This window comes from Molothrus ater, chromosome 1 (genome assembly GCF_012460135.2).
Source record: "Molothrus ater isolate BHLD 08-10-18 breed brown headed cowbird chromosome 1, BPBGC_Mater_1.1, whole genome shotgun sequence".
Lineage (NCBI taxonomy): Eukaryota > Metazoa > Chordata > Aves > Passeriformes > Icteridae > Molothrus > Molothrus ater.
In genome coordinates, this window is record NC_050478.2 from 119,627,850 (window position 1) to 119,648,467 (window position 20,618).

A 20,618-nucleotide genomic window follows, 5' to 3' on the forward strand; every position below is an offset into this window, starting at 1 on the left:
ATGGGCATGATTATTGATTAAAATCCACATTATTTTTTCTAATAAATTTAACTCTTATAAATTTTCTACTCACTTTTTTCCTAATAAATTATTTCAGCTTCATTTTGTTCCTCAGTAAAGAAAGGTAGAAACTTGTTGCATGTTAGTGCTTCTGTAAAGCAGAGGTGGCCAACGTTTATTCTAGGCACAACCTGATGGTGGTCCAGAGTGCTGGATAATCCCACAGTGCTGGCTCCTTTCCTCTCTTTCTCACTGTTAAATTACATAAAATAGTTTCCTACTGTTGTGTTTCCATGTAAGCAACCAAACAGAGTCCTGTGGAGGTATGCTGAAGTCCCAGATCTGAGCAGCGGCTTCTCTGACTGTGAGCGTGAATGGCAGCATGAGGCAAATCCGTAAAATTCCTGTTTCGAGAGATCTATCATATCTGAGGGCTGCAATGTCTCCAGACTTGCAGGGACAGCTAATTATGTCCAAGGCTGTCTGGTTATGAATGAGTATTACACAGTCTTGCTGGGATACTGATCTGTTTTGGGATCTGTGTCAGGGTTAGGACATGCCCGTGCCTGAGTCATAGCAGCACATCCGGAGAATCGGAAGAGGCCAAACCTGGATGGGTTCCAGCTCCCCTCCTGAACTGGGCAGAGACTCCTTGGGAGACTCAGAGGTCTGCTTGCCACAGAGGTGTCTGTGCTCTCTCCCAAAGGAATTTTGGAACATGAAAACACTCTTTCCACTACAGATCCCATCACACAGCTTTCTTCAATGTGGAATTTTTATATAATTACACTGATGAAACTCCTCCCTGTGATTTATTTTCTGGAACCTCTGCAGGTTTAAGAAGGAAAGTGAAATGTGGTCAATGAATGCTCTGTACATTTCTGTTCAAACTAAAAATCTACAGAAAATCTCCACTTCATGCCCCTGTGTGGTTTTATTTAATCTTCCCAACCCATATCTAATCTAAAGGCATAAATCACCTTCCAAGACTCAGTTAATTCAATGGGTGTGTTAGGCTGCCTCAGAAGGTTAGCTAATGAATTGGGTCATGGACTTAGCAATGTTTGAGAGAAATTGTAAATGATGCCTGTTTTTATTGGAGGGAAGTAACATTTAAGCATAGGTAATACACATGATAAACTTGCAACACTAGCAAACTGAAAAACACATGGGACCCATGCGTGTGCCAATTCAAATATAACTTTATTAAATGCACCTGATTTTAAGCTACCTTTTAGTATTCCATTTAGCAGTTTAATGAGAACCAGTTATAACATACTTGGGTTTTTTTTTTTTTCTGTGTTCAGAATTCAGCAAGCTACACAGCTAACATGCATATCCATTCAGGCAGGCAGAATCAGAAAAATACAATGAAGGCCTTTACTGTAAGTAAATGTAGGACATCAATGTGACCTTTTAAACCAACACATCCCTTGCACACTCAGCAGAGAACATCTGAAGCAGAAGCTATCGGTGTTTCCTTGAGACCTTTCAGCAAAAAGACTGTATCATGAATTAAAGAGCCCAAGCTGTTGACTACAAGGACTCCGGCATTATCAGAGAATGGTACTGAGCAGTGTCCATTCTTGCACAAACATCTGCAGCCATTGAAATGGCCACTTGCTCCTGAAGGCAGGGGAGCAGCCTATTATGGACATGTTACAGAGTTCTCTTTCAGCTGCTGTTTGCCTGAAGTGCCAGGTGCAAAAGATGTGCTGTAAAAGAGAAGAGGGTAATGGTCACATCGATTACGAACTGATAATTGCTCACTCACTGTTTCCCCGGTGTTCAGCTGACTGGCTGTTCCAGCAATTATTTTCCTGTTCTTTATTTCTATTAATGGTGTGCCCAATATTGGGGACTGTTTCCCTCTTTTGTAGCTCTAACCCGCTATTGAAATCCTGGAAGTGTAATGTATAGCATTAGCTCTGGTGTGTCTGATTAATGTAATCACAAGCTTAGTTCTGGAAGGAATCCACCCTGTAGTTTACATTAGCTGTTAGATGACCTAAAATTCTCCTCTCTCCCCCATCCATGTGCAAAGTACTGGTTACATGTTTTTACTTTTCTTTTTGTTTATTCTTACAATTTTGCTAAGTCTGGTGAAAGAGCTGACTGCCTGCCATTTTCCACATTCTCAGTAACCTTATAGTTCTGAGTTCTGTTTTCAGATGCACAGGGATGATGAGGGTCACAGAGCAGCATACGTCTTTGTTAACTTAGCTGCTGCATCTGTGGCTGCTGATTTATATAGGTTAGAATACAACTGTTCAGAAAGATAGTCACAAAAGCCTGCAAGCAGTTCTTTTTTCTCTTTTTTTTCTCTTTTTTTCTTCTTTCTTTTTTTTAATGACAATACTTTATCTTTTCTTTCGGCTGAGATATTATGGGGAGTGACATCCTTTGTATGAAGTAACCAAACCATTGCTTTTTAAAGATATGAAAATTAAAGCCTTTCAATTTCTTCACTTATTATTTATTTTCTCAAGTAAGAAATCTTGGCTTACATAAGGATTTCAAGATCAAATGCAAGTTGTCTATATTTTACTCAGACTCCAGGAGTGTAGATTCTGGATTGGGTTTTGTTTTGTGGGGTTTAAGTTACAGAGAATTAAATTCCATGGCAGCATATACCAGATAGTAAAAGAGGCTAAAAGAGAAAAAAACCTGCATTTTCCTTTCTCTGAAAGTGAACTATTTGAAGAGGCCAATTATGGAAGTTGAGATCAATATAGCATTAAAAATCAGTTAGGATGAAATGCCAGACGATGACAGATTATCATATGAATTAGATCTTTGCTTGCAGGAACAATTATGACAGGACCTGTTAGAAGCTTACTGTTGTTATTTCAGTACAGCAGATCTCCTCCTATCAATGAACAAAAATCTCAATAATATTGATTTTTTTTTTTTAATTCTGGAAGATTCTCTACCTGGTAAAGACATCAGGGAGCTGTGTAACAGATAAAGTGCCCAGTAAAATCTGGGAGTTTGCAGGTGGGGAGCTGTAGATTAAAGTGATCAAATTATTTTTAATAGAATTCTCTAGAATATGAGACTTCTTACAGTGATCCACAAAGCTGGTGATATTCATGAGCCCAGAGCAATTTTCTTGATAGTTGCAAGAAGGCTTTGAGTGGCAGCAGTTATGTACTACCATGCAAAGTTTTGAGATAAGGATTAGATTAATCCAGTCAATTATGATACTATACAAATCCCTGACAGTAACTGAAATCAAAAATTATTTCCTCACAAACAGACTAAGAAGAAATAAAAGGCAAGGGTTCTGGGGTTATTGTTTGTGCTGCTTGAAGTGGGAATGTAGAAATTCAGGAATATAAAGAATGTATGCTCTGGCCTCCATTGCTGCCAATGTATGTTAATTCTTTTATTTCTAACCTCAGAACAAGGGTTAGCAGATCTGGGGATAACTAATTGTCTAATTCTGTGTTTCAGTGTCATTTAGTCACAAGCAAAATTTGCTGCATGAAATCATTTGTTATTTTTGATGAGCATTAATAAATCTACTCTGGCTGTGTCAGAATAAAGGATGAGACCATCACAAGCAGAGTAAAAGCAGATCCCTTTTTCACTACAAGCCATCTCAAATACCTGCAGGCTCTGCAGGCAGACACCTCCCTGCCTTGCTGGGACACTGCTTGCTGTGTCTGAGATGCTGGTACTCACTCCTTCCATTTTGAATTGCTGCTTTCTGATGGGAGCTCCTCACAAACCTGGGAAAACCATTCGTCCTTCCACATCCTTTCCATATGGTGCTGCACAGAAACCACCATGTGCTCCCCCCTGTGAGGAGGAGAGTGTGTACAGGAAAAAAGCATAAATCCAAATAAGTACAAATCCTCTCTTGGGTGGTTTTTGCACCCAAGCTCGGGGCAGGGTGCACAGTCCTTACCTTGGAGCTGCCAGCGGAGCCTGCGCTGCGGAGCTGGGCTGCATGGCAATGCCACGGCCAGGCCGGCGCTTTGTGCAAGTGCCCTAATTGGGAATGCCAGGTCTCATCCATCCAGCAAAGCGTGCTGAAAGCACAGTAGCCTGCCTGGGCTCAGCACTGTCCTGCCCCACTCCTGGCTCAGAACTGAACTGTAACCACAGCCAGACAGTTTAGGGGACTGCTTGCGGTGAGTACTGTACGTGGCAGTATGTGGGAAGAGTTTTAAACCCCTTGTCATAGTTTCAGAGAATGCATAGGATGTTGTTCTGTGTTCTCTCTCTTTCCTGAACTTTTAACCTCATCCTACCTCTACCCATGCTCAAAATGACAGCCACTGAAAAGGGGGGGTGGGGGAATGCTTTCCATTCCTTTCTCTGTTTAAATATGCAAATATACAAATATGCTTAAGCTGGCCATAGGGTTTGGTACTGCTTTCACTCTCCATCAGTGACTCCATCCTCCCAGTCAAAGTGGAGGTCCCCACGAGTAAAAAGGAGAATATTTCAAGATGAGGTACTTTATTGCAGACAGATGCTAAAAGAAAGCACTTAGACACTTTTAATGGACAATGGTTTTACTGATGCTCTCAACTTTGAGCTCACATATGGGGTATTATGAGCTGAGTCATCCAAATGCATGTATTCACATTTCAAAAAAAGAAAACATCTTAGGGAGTATAACCCCTTCATGTTGCTGGAGAAGGCTATTCACTTTCCAGTTCACTTCTTGCTGGTTTGTGTATATTAAAAATGAAAAGTTAAAAATAGTTCTTAACTTTGGCAGCGAGATCAACATCAACGCATATCTGTCAGTGCTGCCCACTTAGCCTGTGGTCCCTCTGCGTAGCTTGACAGAGGGTCAGAGCCATTCTGACAGCTCCACAATGGGAGAAAGATGTGGTGACAGGCAGTGCTGAAGAGCTGAAGATGTCAACAGGATCTCCAAATATCCAAAGGCCTTGAAAACCAGAACTCTGAGCTGCAGAAAGGCAATAAGTTTGTCTAATGTAGGAAAGGCAGTCTTGCATGAAATGGGTCCTTTAGACAGAATCAGAGGATACCTGGAGATACTGGGGTGACTAAGTATTTATGAATCCTATTTATGGACTGCCAGGATACCTGAAAAGGACTGAAGTCACTTTGCAGCCAACTATCAAAGTTAACCAATCGTATTTTTATAGGGAATTGTTAAGTGGAAGTAATTTTACACTTCTCTAACAAATCCATTACAAAAGATTTCTAAATTAATTTTCCTCCCTTTGGGACTTTCCCCCAAATATCTGTAAGTATCTATGGCCATATGTGGTGCATTTCAGCTGGAATAAAACTGGAATAAAATTTCATTTAACTCACTACTTTTTTTTTTTTCCCCAAAGTACCTCATAGTTCTCAAAGGAAATAACAAAAAGGACAATCACTATTATTTTATAATTTGCAGGAGCATGGGCTACTCTGGTTTAGGCTTGGAATGTATTAATAGATGCTAATCTGGTGTAGTAGGTGTGATCTGGTGTCTGCATTTTTGCTCTCTGTATTTGTGCAGTTACATATAAAATTAGGAATTTAGGTAACACGGACTTAGATTTTCTGCCTTAATACAGATGTGATTAATCACTTAAGTTAATTGTGCCCTGACTTTCCAGCTGATATTCAACAACGATGGGGATCATTCAGAATTTTTGGAGTTAAAATGGGAGGTGCTGGTAAGTTCCTTACATGCCTTGTCATGCCTTCACATGCCTTGTCATGCCTTCACATGCCTTGTCATGCTTGTGGCTCTGTTAGCTGCCTGTGGTACTGGCAGCTGCAAGAAAAGCAGCTGGAAAGGCTTGGCATGTTGAGGAAACTTAGAAGCGAAGGGTGACATAATTGCTCTCAGGTGTGCACTTAAAAAATCTGTGGTGTTTTATCTAGATACTATTAGTACTCCACGAAGCCCTGTGAAATACAAGTAACTGAGGGAACACTGAAAAAAAGATGTTGCTGCTTCCTGAGCACTCAGACAGTATCTTCAGTTTGCAGCTCCTTGTTGAAACTGAGACCTTGTCATGGTTAAAGAATTGGAGCAGGAGGTGTGTAAAATCCAGTGAGAACATGATTCCATCCTCATTGCTGCTTCTGATGGTGGCAGACCTGAAGGAAGTGGAGTTAGGCACAACATTTCTTAACACTACCAAGGAGGAAGGCTCTGCTTCCCTTTCACAAATCTCCTTCCTTGCCTCCTCTCTGCCACATTCTCCCACCACTTCAATTTGGCAGCCTTTTGGCCAAGACAGCTCAGTTTCCCAGGCTGTCAAGAAAGACAGCAAAAACATGGGCATTTCTCGCTGGGTTTTGGGGAGCTAAATCTCTCAGATAATGGACTCTGCCACAAGGCAAGCGTGGGAGGAAGGTGAGAGATGAGGATGGGAAGAGGCAGAGGGCCAGGCTGCAAAGGAACAGAGCAGAAGAGAACATTTGGGAAGTGATGCCAGCCCAGCACTTGAAACTACAGCAGGAATGTGTGCTGGAGGCAGGGAAGGGACACCACATGATGCTCTGCCCAGCTTCAGTGGCCTGAAAAAAAGAGCTCTAGGAAATCTGTCACTGTGTTGGGAACATATACTTGAATTATAATGTTTCTTTTTCCCCAAAAAAAGATGAGTAATTTGGATCTGGGACAAAGAAAAAGGAAATTTTGGCTTATCCTACAAACAGGATATGGGTGTTTATTTGAGTCAGGGATATTTCTGTTTTAAAGAACCTGTATGATGTGTTGCTTCTTGCTATGCTATGGATTAAGGAAGACATTCCTAAACTCTTTTTGAAGAGACCATATTCTTCTTTTCACCTCTGACTTAAAGATGGTCTCTGGAAGAGGATTCAAGGGAAAACTTATGAACTGCATACAGAAAAATGTCAGTGTCCAGCTGACCCTCCACAAGTGTGATGCAGATGTTTCAAATCACATGTATGTTCCACTAATGCATATTGGATAAGTGCAAAGCCACAGACTGAGGGATTGACATCCTTATTGCCTAGTGAACAAATCTTAAAAATACATACTGATATTTCAGTTGCTACTAAAAATGCTTTACTTCTGTTTTTATACCATCAGTCACTCACAAATTAATTGTATGGTAGTTCTTGCCGGGCCCTGATGTTTAGCTATTTACAAGCCTCACCTGCAGAGGTAAAATACTGTGATCCTATGAGTTAAATTTGACAGCTTCAGGCAAATTAGCCTAAAGATCCCTCTCCATAGATCTAGTGGGTGGAAAATCTGACTCTTGCTGGGTTTGCTTTCTCTACAGAGATATTCAGAGAGCAATAGACTTGTGCTGAACAACTCTCAGGTCCTGACATTCAGTACTGACCATGTTGCAATCAGAGGCTTTTACCTATGTGAGAGCTGGAGTTGGTACTCTGTACTGATAATGGTGAAGTACTTCTTGCAGCAATCAAGTAGACCAGGTCCTGGTGCCTCACTGCTGCAGTAAGCACCATCCCCCCTCTTAGCAGCAATTTTAAACTTATTTGGTATTCTGCAGCAGCCGCCAGCTGTAGTGCAGGTGTAGCCTCTGCTGGGATTGTTTAGAGCCCTGCTCCCACTGTCCTAGTAACTTTTCCTGGAGGTAGTTTGCACTGCAGTAGTGTACACAGAAAGAAAACATCCTCAACATTTATCTGGATGCCTTTCAGATGGCACAGTGTTGGGAAACCTGAGTGACACTTGAATGTTTCTGTAACATCTCAGCCCTAAAAGTGGCTGAGGAGTTGGTACAGACACAGCCTTGAGAACTCATATCTTTCTCTCTGCAAAGACATTAAATGCCATTTAAAGCTTTAGGAAAGCATTAGGAGCACCCTGTACCTTTTCCCATTCCCCTGATTTTGCCTTTCTGGTTTAGCCAAGGAAAACAACTTGGAGGCAGGAGGAAAGAGGAGTCTGAACAGCTGTTACTGAGACCATGGTATCTTGCTGAATCAGAAAAGAAAAAAACAAGATACATTTATTTCAATGCATTGTGGTTGAACACAATTTACAGGATTGTAACATTAAGTTATGTAACATTAAGATATGAAAAAACCCCACAGCTGAGATGAAGCTTTGAGGTCAGAGACAAGAGTAGACAAGAGAAGCTTCTACACAGTGCTCTTGTGGGGTGAGGGTATTGCCATGTCCTGGCTAAAACTTCCCTGTTGTTCAACAGCCTCACCCCAGTCAGCTGCTCCCTGTCAGCAGGGGCTGGCACTGCTGTTTGCCCACTCCTCCCTCCAGTCACGAACCCATAAAGCAGAAACAGTCTTATGGGTTTCAGGGTCATAAATTTTGTGCATTAAGGTAAGCATAATTGTGCAATTAAGTCTTAGTACACCTTAAGAAATCTATGCATTCTAGTGGGTACTTGCCAAGGCAGAAAAATTCAGCAGCAAGAAAGGGTTAAACTTCTGATCTTCACAGATATCTATGGCTCCAGGCCTCATTTGGAAGTGAGTAGGGCTGCAGTGCTCTGCTCAAGCACATGTCCATCAGCCAAACTTCCAGAAGCACAGAAGTCGGCATTTGCAAAAAATATGTCTGATTTTCTGGGACATGGGATTCACATGCTCCTCTGTAAGTTTTCAATTATTTGGAATGTCCAACTGCTTCTTTCTGTGAGAAATATTTTCTGACAAGAGCATTGCTGACCCATCCATGGGCAGCTACCAGCACTTTGAGTGGCTCCTGTTATGATATATAGAATAGCTAATGACACTCCTGTATGCAGTTATCTTTTATTGAGCAGCAAGATCCTCGGAAGAGTTAAATAATTCCTCTGATCCAAGAACCTAATTCACTTTGAAATTGAATCAGAAACCCCAAATTAATGCAGTGACTAACCTGTAGGAATGCTCTGCCTAGGATGGATGGCCACTTGATCTAATAATACTTCATTAACTGTATGGTAGCAAAACTAACTATAGCTGGATTACTTAAAATTTAAAGAGTCCAGTATTTCCCAGACAGTTTTTTTTTTCCCCCTGTGCATAGGTCCTCACTAATTAAGGAAGTCCAGCTTTATAGGTGGAGCAATACCAAAAAAGCACCAATAAAATTTTTAAAGCTCTCTAAAATGTTTTAATACCTTATTTCATGTGGCATATACAGAGTTATGATGGTTCATAAGGTATAAAGTTTTTTATTAGCGGTCCATTGGGGAGACTGCATAACTCAATCGCTCTTTTGCAACTCATTTAATGCACATCACCACAGCATTTGACTAGCATACTTAGCACAAATTGAAGTCAGTAAAATATTTGACTCAGCAGCCCATTACATACTTACACAAAGAGAGAGTTAACTGGAAACTAATTTAGGGAATTAGTGGTTGGTTACAAAACACAGCATAAACAGACCAACTTTTCTCCAGATAAGGCTACATTATTCCCAAAAACCTGTAGGTCTTGCAGTGTTTTTCCAAAAAGATGTGTGGTATAAAAATTGTAAAATCAAGTGTCTTGTGCTTTAACATCTTTTTATGAAACAAATGGGAAAACTGATATGGGAGGTATAGGATTCATTTTCTCCCTCTCCTTTCATCTCCTTTTCCCTTTCCCAATGTTCAGAGAGATTCACTTAAGATAAGTAGGACTGTAAGGTTCTCCTTGCAAAAGCCTATTTCTTTCCATGCTTGACATCTGACACACCCAAGTTGTAAGAGCTCAATCAGCCAGTCCCCAGAGTGCACAGGGATGGTGACACCACACAGTGCAGTCACTTTTTAGGTGACCATTGCTCTTGATTTCCCTACAGCAGTAGCCAGCAGAGTGTCACAGATGGCACCTATCTGTGTCCAAAAGAGAATAGAGACTGGTCATCCTCTGTTATTTTGTATGTCACCAGAATCAGAAGACTAATTGTGTTTTCAGCTGAGAATTTCCTTTGAATTACAAAAATCTTGGTTAAAACCCTCCTGTTTATCACAGAACAAACACAGATGGCTATAGTATACTATTTTCTTGTCTTATGATATGGCATACTGACCCTCTGTAAAGAACTCGAAGCTTGTTGTGTGCAGCACTAGAGAAGAGGAAAAAAAGCACACAGCGGGAGCAGATTAAGGACCCACATACACAAGTGTTTGAGAGACAGGGATTTTAATTTAGGTCTTCAGACATTTAAGAGTAAAGACTGTTTGATTCTTCTGTTAAGGTGACAAGAATTATTTCAGTCTGTTCCTACTAATATTAGCCTGTACTAGTTGTATTTATAGAACATATACTTTTCAAGGCGACACATGGCCAAGAAATGAAAATTTCCTTGGTTGACATTAGAACAAACAAATGATCTCCTGGAATTGTTTTCATGGATTTCTGAGAAAAGCCTGCTGGTTACATCATTTACCTGAAATCTACTACACCAGTTTAAAAAGTGCCATGCTGTGCAACTTGAAACAGGGACATGAGCAATAGACCAGAGAAACGTAATGACCATTGGGTCTAAAGAAACAGTTTTGCTTTGGCTCCAGTGTTTAATTATTTATACAAAACAATATTCCCAGCAAGAGACTAAACTTGGCAACAAGGAATAAAAATGTTTTATTCCTTTACATCCTTTTGAAAATCTATCTACAACTGGCTGAGGTATATATATATATATACATACATATATATGTATATATGTATATACATATATATATATAGCAGAACTGCAAAAAATTCCAGTGCACTGAATATGTTCCATCCACATACAGCTCTGACATGTCAGCTGGGTTGATTGTGTACCTTCCCAGAGCTGCAAGGGAGGTGCAGATCTCCCCTGACATTACTTGATATTTACTAGACTTGAAAAAAGATTGTGCATCAATTGAACACGTTGTCCATCACAATCCAGAAGAAGGAGGAAGAAACAACCTAACTAATACAGAAAGCTGCAGGTATTGAATGAGGCAGGAAAGAGCATGCAAAACAGACAAGGTAAATGAATGAGATTGATAAGAGTCAAAGGACACTGGGGTAGCTTATAAATAGAAAAGTGGTTTTTAAAGTGCAATAGCTGTGAACTACATTTAGCTGTGAATGACCCACTGCTGATGAAGAAATAAATAGCTATTGTGATAGATTTCTGTTCTCCATCCCTTAGTAGCTGCTCTACAAACAGAATTTTTGGTTTTTTTATAAACAATTATACAATTACTGAATTTAATTATAAAATTACTGAATTTTGTTTTAGAGGCAGGAAATCCTCTTTTTTGAGTTTTTAAAGCCTCTTAATAAATGTTATAGGCTTTTTTGCGGGAACATTCTGGTCTTGTCAGTTTTTCTATATTCCGTTTTTCTTTTTTTTAAATATGTATATAAAACCAGATAGATGGTGCCAAAACTGTTAAAACCACATAAAATCTCAGACAAATGACTTCAACCAGAATTATGATAATCTGGCAAACTTCAAAATTCTCTTCAGAATTCTCCCCAACTATATTCTTAAATTTGTATGTGACCCATGCCTTGTTAAATGGCACCTTAATTTGAGAACTTCTAAGGGCCTTTAATACTTGATCATTGAATCTAAATGTTCTTTTAAATTCTTTTAACTTCCTCCTTAAAAAACCATCAAAGTAAAAACCATATTTCAAAGAGCTAGTCCTTTATCAGCAGTTAATAGCTCAGTTCTGCTGTGCATACACAAGCAAAAGCCTCATTGAAATCAATGTCTAAGTTCAGAGCCTTTTTTTTCACTGGATGCCTTTAAAGAAGTATGGAATTTCTGTCCCAGAAAAGATATGGCTCAAATTAAATTTCTACAGCAGTTAGATTCAAGGCTACAGCCCAGGGATGGGTGGGATATACAATGGGGTGGGTCCATCAAAGACATATGGTCTGGTAAGCTTAAGAAAACCAGGGTAGATATGGAAGAAAACTGGTGGCAAAGAAGGAAGGCTGGGTACCATCATGGTGATTTAAAAGCAGGGTAAAAATGGCCCTGGACTTAAGTGTTACAGAAGACCTCTCATTGTGCAGAAGCAACTGCACATATTACATGCTCTGGTTTGGCCTGACACCATATGGAAATTCCCACTGAAAGGGGACTGCAGCTCCAGCAAGGGAAGTGTATCCATCTGCTTAGCACAGACTGAGAAGGGATCTCATCCTATGGCCAGCTTTTGGCCCTGAATATTGACAGGTTTTCATCTCTCTAACTAAAGGTACAAAGACGCGCCTGGAAATGGGCAAAATAAATTTGCATTCCATCTTTATATTTACTAGATAGTGACACTAACACAAGTGCCCGTGTTATTGTTAATGAATAATATATAACATATAATATATATCTTTATTTTTTTGAAACTTGTACTTATATAACTTTTCCCAAATTATTCCATTTGGAAACATTGCTTTCATAAAGACCACATTTCATTTTAAGTTCAGCAATGATCAAGTTAAAGGACTACTTGGGAAGGCAGTAAACACTTGCAGCAAGATGGATTAATCAGTATCCTAACTGTAAATCACCTTGTGTTCTACTACAGTAGCAAACTCTGAAGAAACTTTTGAATGTTAGCAACAATATCAGCTATGAATTAGTACAACAGGTACTTCCAAAGCCACTTTATTAGTTTGTTATATGTTTGTCTTTTTGGCTAATATCTGATTGATTGCTTGCCAAAGTTAACAGCAGATAAGGAACAATAAGGAACTACCACACTTCTTCCCTCTGAGAAAACACACAAGTCCTACTCCACTTCATGCAGTTTCCTGAGTTTGAGCAGGTGTTTTCAGGCATGGAAATAGTTGTCCTGGCCTTATTAAGACATTGACATGAATATCCCCGGAGGAGCAAGGAAAAGCTTAAACAATGAAACGAGGCTTGAGGCTGAACATTTTTGTCTCATTCATTTATCTGCTGCTGATGTGTGTATGTGTGGTACAAGGGAGATTTAATGAATACTGCAAGTATTCATTACTGTATATGAATCTTGGTATTCACATACAGAAAAATATTTGTATGCTTTTGGTATGAGCTTACTGTAGAATCAGAGGTTAGAAATTAACATTATTCATTGGTGGCAAAATATACCTCTATTTAAGAAAACATATGTATCTATCATCCTTGAAAGTTGAAAGAACTAAACTCTCTGTGTAGGTCTCATATCTTCTGTGTCTTTTGTGACACATTTTTGTGCCTGCTATGATGCTTCTGGATGCTCTGTTTTGTCCTCAACCCTCACTACTCATATTGACATAAAACTAACTCTTCTAGGAAAATTTTTCTTCAGATGCCAGTGACTTCTGGCTTAAAAATAACATAACATGACATGACACTACACTACACAACATATATCAATCGTATCATATCATATCATATCATATCATATCATATCATATCATATCATATCATATCATATATGATATCAATCATATCGTATCATATATTCTCACAACCTCTCCAAGTTACTACAATTTGAAGTGAACAAACAATCCCATGTATCACATTTTTCCCAGCTTCCTCTGATCTTAACTCTATGATCTTAGATGACTTTTCCAACCTTAATGATTCTGTGAATGCAATAAAAATCAGAGAATCTACTAATCCTATCCAAGTCTCCTAAAAAAGCCCACTTGTATTCTTCATGACATGTGGAGATGGTATTTTTGTGGTAGTGAGTTTCAGTGGAGCATTACTTCAGCTCAGAAAACATGAATGTATCACCTTGCCATTCCACCTCGACCACCAGCCTCTAGTACTGCTCCCAGTTCTGCTGGGGACTGAGGCTCTTTCTTCCAGGTGGCCTCCTGACTCAAAGCTGGCCAGCCTCCTCTTAGTTGTAATGACCTAAACATAGAGTTCCTTAAGTTTGTCCCTTCAAGCTGTTTTTTCTGACCCTTGATTTACTTATTCGACTTTTTCTGTGTATAAATGCTTGTTCTAAAAAGGTAACCTTCCATTTACCTGAATTTAATTAGCAATAACTATGAGTGAGTGTTTTAAACTCAGTGGTTTTGAGTTTTTCAGTGTCTGGATTTTGTGAGGATAAAAGAGGCCTGGAACTTATGGTAACATACACTTCTCCTTTTGAAAGGTCTAAAATTTATTTACATGCAGCATCACCGAAGTACTATTACCTCTGGTACTGACAACAGCAATCAAAAAGTCGCTTAGACAATGGAAGACTGAGGAAGAAGCCAAAGTTTTTGGATATATATTTATATAAACACACATATAGGCAAAGAATAGCTCCTTTTAAAAGATTCCATGGTACATTTCATATTCACTGAGACAAGACCTTATTTTTTTAAGCATGCATCTGAATGACCCAAACACAGTAATCATGGATGCGTGTAATTTTTTTTTCCCCTCCTTCTGCCCAATCCTGAATTTAAATCATAATGCTGAACTTGTGACGTCACTCTCAATCATTTCCACATGGCTTCACTTGTAGGATCAAAAAGAAGGTGAAGCTCTCTTGTGTCAGCAGAAAGCTGACTTGGGGGATGGAAGATAATTCAGTGAAATTTCTAGTAATGACAAGAAGATTTCAAAGAAACTTGCAGGTAAAGTACTATTCTTTTTCAGTAAATAGTATCTCTGCCTCAAATTTAACACATTAATAGAGGTTCAGTTTTAAAAGGGGCTGTGCTCCTAAGGAGATCCTGAGTCTTCAGACGCTTCAGTTCATTTAGAAAATCTTTCATGAATTTAAAATCAACAGGTGTATTCCAAAAAATAAACCTCAGTGAAAACAGGGTAAGATAACAGCATGGTGGGCAGCCCAGCTTCATATTTCCATTTTCTCTGGTACGTTAGCTTTCTAAAGATGGCATTTTGGCTCTGATCAAATGGAAGGGCAAAGGTTACCAGAATGTGAGGCTGTGGCTGCTGGAAAAGAGAACCAGTACAATGGTGGGGAAAAGCAGGCCACCAGCATTAAGCACAGAGAGATGTGGGAAACTGGCAAGAAGGAAGAGGATGTCATTTTCTGAGAAACCAGGAAATGAGCTCTGTGTTCAAGCATTTCTATTTATGGTATAAGAATTGTAAATATCGCAGAAGATATTTGATACTGAGACAAGGAAATATGTGTCAGGCCTTTTAGTTTTAAGCCCTTGTCTTTGCATGTGCTGCTTTTGTTCAAAGAAGCAACAATAGAAAAGGAGGGATTTGGGAAAAAAAGGTTTCTGCTGCAGCATTTCCCAAACTACTTTTCCTGTGCCCCTCTCCCAGGTGAGTTCTACCATTCATGACCCTTCTCTCTCCTTTCCTCCCCAACTCATTCAGCATCCAGCATTCAGGATTACAGCCACTCATCTCAGTTTGCAGCCTGCAGACATTATCTCTCATACCCCCCCTTCTTTCCCAGAGAGAGGGTGAGTCCTAGTTTGGGAACTGCTGTTTCCACTGGATTTCAGTTCCTGGCAACCTATCTGTAAAATACTTTGACCAAAAGGGAGCTGTTCCCCAGAGACTGTGATGCTAATTCTGCTGTGTAGTTCTGGTGTGATTTCAGAGTAATCTCCTGGCTGCACACCAGTGCTGTCCTGCTGGGCTTGTCCCTAAATGAGAAAACCTCTACAACACATTTTTTAAGCATAGCACCTCACAGCCTTTGAGGTTAGCTGCAGTTTGGCTAGTAAAGTGTCTCTGTGCTCATTTCTATTCAACTTGGAGACCACAAATGTTCTCCCTCTTTTGCCAACCTTCATTAATTTAGATAATTTTATTGTAAGTTTCATTTGTTCTATGTTTTAAAGGGAAAATCAAGCACTACAGGGCAGGAGGATGGGACAAACCACTGTTTCTACTGCTCATTTTTAAAATGTAAAGGCAGAAAGTGTGTAACTCTCCTATGCCAGGGTCTTTCCCAGAGCTAAATCCCATTCCCATTGTATTTATATTCACCAGAGCCACTGACTTGTTTACTGAGTGAGTGGCTGCTCAATTCCTGGAAGCCATTTACTTATCACTTACAAGATGGAGACAACAGCAGTGCTCAGCACTATCTGTTTATCTACCCAAATATGGATTTTAAAGACTCATTACAGTCATTTGACTTTGAAACCTCTCAGCCCTGAATTTCAGGTAAATAAAACTAATAGGCGATTTGGTAGAATTTCTGCTATTTTGTTTAATGGTTTCCAAGACACTCAATCACCTTGTCTCTAAAACAGTGTGTCCTTCTGCCACTGTTTGTTTATTTTTTTCAAAGATAAATCATTGTATCTGAAATCCAGGAAGCAATAGTGGCATGCTTTGGGGAGAGTCTGGAAGGGAAATTATTAGAAGTCGTGACCTCAGTGGCAACCTTAGACGTGAGGTACTTGCCTGGCCCATGCTCATGAACCCTGAGGGGGACACACCAGCATGTCAGGCACCCCCTTCTTCACACCACCCTTCTTCTGACACCTATTTAGCTTCCTTGCCATACACCAAAGTTAGGAGAAATTGCTGATGCCATCATGGCTCTTGTTATCTGGGATACCCTGCACGCTTCCTCTTTGTGACAGTAGGCGAATTAGGTTTGTATAGGGAGATGCATTCTTTTGCCTGAAACTCAAGTCACCAGGGATAAGCCTATCATGAACAAAACATGTCGCTGTTCCAAGCCTATGCACTCAAGAGGTTTTCCTGTCTGTCTCCCCCTCAGTAGCTTTGCTATGAGAGGTGTCCCCACACTCATCCCACGCCGGCTGCTGCTGTGTGCCAGGGCAGCCAGCTCTGCCTGCCCGAGGACGCAAAGCGGCTCCACAGGGACTGTAGGGAGCACGTCCATCCCAGCTCCTGTCAGGCCAGCATTTGTGCTTCTGTGAGATGTAGGTGATTGCTAAAGTTGTTTCCAAGACTGCTTGTTATATAGAAAAAGACAGTGACAGAACTGCATGGAAATACAATCTAATGTAAAACCACAGTGCTATTTTACTTTTCAGAAAGGTTTTGTAATGTCTTTGAATTGGCTACCTGGCTATCTTTGGCTCTGACTGCTAATCCTTCAGTATCCTTGAGGGTGTCCTTGATACTCTAAATTAGCTGATATTTTTAGAATATTTCAATTTTTATTATCAGTTATGCAATGGACATATCACTGAATATTTTTATGTCAGTGTGATTAAAATGCTTAATCCCCTCAGAGAAATTTGCAATGACAGAAAGCATGGATAAAAATCAGCTCAAAGTTTAAGAAGAGCAAGAAGTCAAGTAAGTTTGGGAGGCAACAATTTTTCCAAAGGGTTTGTTCAGTCTCCTAAAACATTGGGACAGATTTTTTGCAGAGGCAGACTCAATAAGAGTACTATATGGATACAGGAGATGTGTTCTGAATTTATAGAACTGGGGTGCCCCAGAAGTGGGACCCCAGGCCAACACAGAGTTTCTAAGCAGCCAAAAGGACTGTGACAGCAAAGCCGTGGTGTGCCCTGGCACGGGGCTGGGGACAGTTGAGAAACCAAATCTGTGTGTTTAGCAAGAATCAGAGTGGTCCAGATCTCACTCTATGGACAAGAGGTGAGGCTTAATTTGGAATGGGAGGCACTCTCTGCAGTGACCCTTGCTTTGCCAAAATGATCCAAATTCATCTCCAATGAGAGTCTTCAGAAAACATGGTACATGAAGGGCCTTTCCTGGGATGTCTGCAACGTCATTCTGCTTTTGGAAATAAAGAACCTCAGAAAATGCAATCTCTGCATAAGAAAAAATGATGGGACTTAATTAACACATCATGTTCATAAAGGAGTACCTTCTGTCAATCATAATACCAACTTTTTCTATATTTTTCAATATATTCCTGACTTTGAAACAATCAATATGTAGAGGAACTTATGTGTGTTCATATCTTGATCTAACAACTATTAAGCAATACTAGTTAAACACTTCTGGTTTTGCTAGGTGAGGCTGAAACGTTGGCCTATTACTCAAAAGCATCACTGATACCACTTCTTTGTAATATGCACCACGTATGCATAAACAATGTTTATCAAGAACACTTTCCAGGGAATTTCCATGATCTAAACAAATGTCTTTGAGATTACTAATATTCAAAATATTAAAAGGTGCTCTCTTATGTTTGCTTGTTTTTTTACTCTCTGGAAAGAGAAACTGAAATTTCAGAACCACAAAGGGTTTTCAAGGGTATGTGAGTAAGATTTCTCCTTGGAAAGGTACAGATAGCTGTTCTCAAATCCAAGGGGCCCACAAAGAGTGTCTGGGTTTCTGGAATGAATTGCTGAGTTGTACGTACAGGTGCTAAGTGTGATTACGTCAAAGTGTAAGTGCAGGAAATGAGATCACCCAAAGGTACCACAGGCACTGCAATATTAAGAACTGGGTATTAAGAACTGCAACTGTATTTATCTCCAGGTTTCAAATCCCCCCTCTTAAACCCACTTATTAACTATTTTGTTAAAAGCTGTGAAGGAGACCAGGCTGGGGTAGAGGGATACAAAGAATTTGGAGTGAGTTTTCAATTAAAATCCACAGTCTGTTCTGTTTCTGATAATCTCTAAATTCTTTTGAAGAAATGATCATTATAACTCCGTCTAATCTGTTTTCAAAACAGACTCTGAAATAGCCATTGTGTCCGCACCTTCTGTTTTTATAACTTATGTGCTTTGATATTGTAATTGATGCAAGTGGGTGCAATTAAATCTTTATTTGGAAACTTGCACCAAAGCAAGTCATTCAGTAAAAAAAAAGCCACCAATGTGCTTTGACTCTAGATTCTCACACATATTTGCACTTACAATCAAAGCTTTTGTTCTGTTAAACTAACAAGGGCTGTTTAGCATAAGAAAGAGTTAACACAGGCTGCCTTATGTTTTGCTAATTTTGGAATAACAGTTGAATGGAAAAATATTTGCAGAAAACTATGCTGTCCCAGTAAAAATGACCAATTTTTATTTTAATAAGGAACTCACCACAAGTGGAGAGGTTTAAAAAAGGCCTGATGATATGCCAATGATTACTGTCACTCAGTGATAAAATACTTCTCTTGTTTTTCCTAAGATCACAAGAGAACAGATCAGATCTCTGGCTCAAAATTGCTTCTAAACTAGGCAGTGAATTCCACTCCACCACTTTCACTTGGGGGGATTTCACAAGACAGGCAGGGATCGAGTTCTGCAATTAGTTGTTTGTTGGCATATCTTATTTATTAGTTCTGTGACACAGTTATTGATCAGCCATTGCATTGCTACTTACAATTCAGGCACTGCTGTCTTAAAACTTAGCTGTGGATTGGTTTGTGTGAAAGGAATTTTTGTAGAAGGGTAAGCATGATTTATTTCAGTGAAATGATCTGTCTGCTTGGTCCCACTGCAGGGAAAGGCTGTAAAAGCACAGTGCTTAGTCAGGCTGTCAGCTGCTTCTGGAAAAACTACAGGTTAAAAGCCTTTTTCTTTTGCTAAGGGACTCTCAACTAATAGGAAAAATCTTAAATGTAATAAAATATTGTGTGTATATGTACATGCATATATTTACATATATATAGAATATAGTTCCTTTTTCTTCTGAGAAAGTTCAGATAGACCACTTTACCACCTATGAAGCAAAGTCATGAAAGCACACAGTGGGTGTAATCAGGTTTAAAAACCCTTACAAGTGGGTATAAAAACCTCCATATTAATTTATCTGGAAAATATTATCTTGGCCTCCTTGAGAACCAAAGATGTCTTCAAAAGGGCACTCTTTGCAGAATACACCTCCAGCAAAAGCAAGGTTATTTAAGGAGTTCCTGTGTCAGGCTACCTTCCTGACAGGAAAGGTCAGCCTTCTCGTGTCTCCAACAAGCATGGCAGAGACTCTAACCTCAGTCTATCATTGTGAGGAAATCAAGCTCAACTCCACTGAAATTTTTTATTGTTGATTAGACTGGTTTAAATAGCATCAGGGCTAAAACCTAAAAATAATGCTTGTTATCTGAAGATTGCCCCTAGAGATAATTCAGCATCTGACAGGTCTCATATCCTGTAGTAGGACAATTGCACATTAGTAGAACACTTTCTGTCCCAGAGGAGGTGGCCATTTTAAAGTTTCTCCAGTTTGACTCATCTTGAGTTTGTGTGAGTTCTAAAATTTGATTTTAAGATCAACTTAAGCCCATTTAAGATGAGATTGTCTCTGAAGAAAGATGAATCTCATTTTTTCTCTCCCTTGGCTCTGTGCCTTTTCTTGTGTCAGCACTATCATTTTCATAGCTTTGTGGTCTGATTAAACCTGAGTAAAATTTAGCCACTCAAAAAACCACCAAAGTGGTCTGCTATTGTTTACAGAAAGGAGTCAGGAAGAACAAGAACCATGTGAGCAGAGCTAGGGAAAAGAATGGATTGTTTCTGCCAGAGGTTTTTGCTGGATGTGAACCTGTCCTTGGAAGCTGCATCACCTGCAGCTGGAGTGTAGCTCCTAGCCACCTCTGTGGAGCCAATTGTTGGGCTGTACATCAAACAACAGCCCTTACTACCGTTCTTTTGCAAATTCTGATTTTTCAGTGACTCCCTGATAGCATCCAGTTTGAAGAAAATGTTAGAAAGGCCTTGGATTTATTAAAGTGCAGATTAAAAACAAGTTTCGAAACTAGTTGCAAAATGGCATTTCTGTCCTGTTTTTAGAACTATGTGTACAGCCTTGGGAAGAGCCAACTATAAAAAATATTCTGAATCCCTTAGGACTGTACAGAAGAAAGAACAGCTCTGCCTTTTACATTAATCTAACCAACCAG

The 20,618-nt window shown here is 39.6% G+C and overlaps 1 protein-coding gene across 2 annotated transcripts in view; it reads left to right on the forward strand.

The window, feature by feature from the left end:
• SULF1 (sulfatase 1) overlaps positions 1 to 20,618 on the forward strand; it is a 185,259-nt gene that overhangs the window by 32,669 nt on the left and 131,972 nt on the right. The window contains exon 1 of one of the 2 annotated variants that reach the window (XM_054515557.1): positions 14,404 to 14,466. The exons of the other annotated variant lie outside the window; for it this stretch is intronic. The gene's annotated coding sequence lies outside the window, so the exon portion shown is untranslated. Of the gene's footprint in view, positions 1 to 14,403; positions 14,467 to 20,618 lie in introns of those variants that run through there. 2 annotated transcript variants of the gene reach the window in all.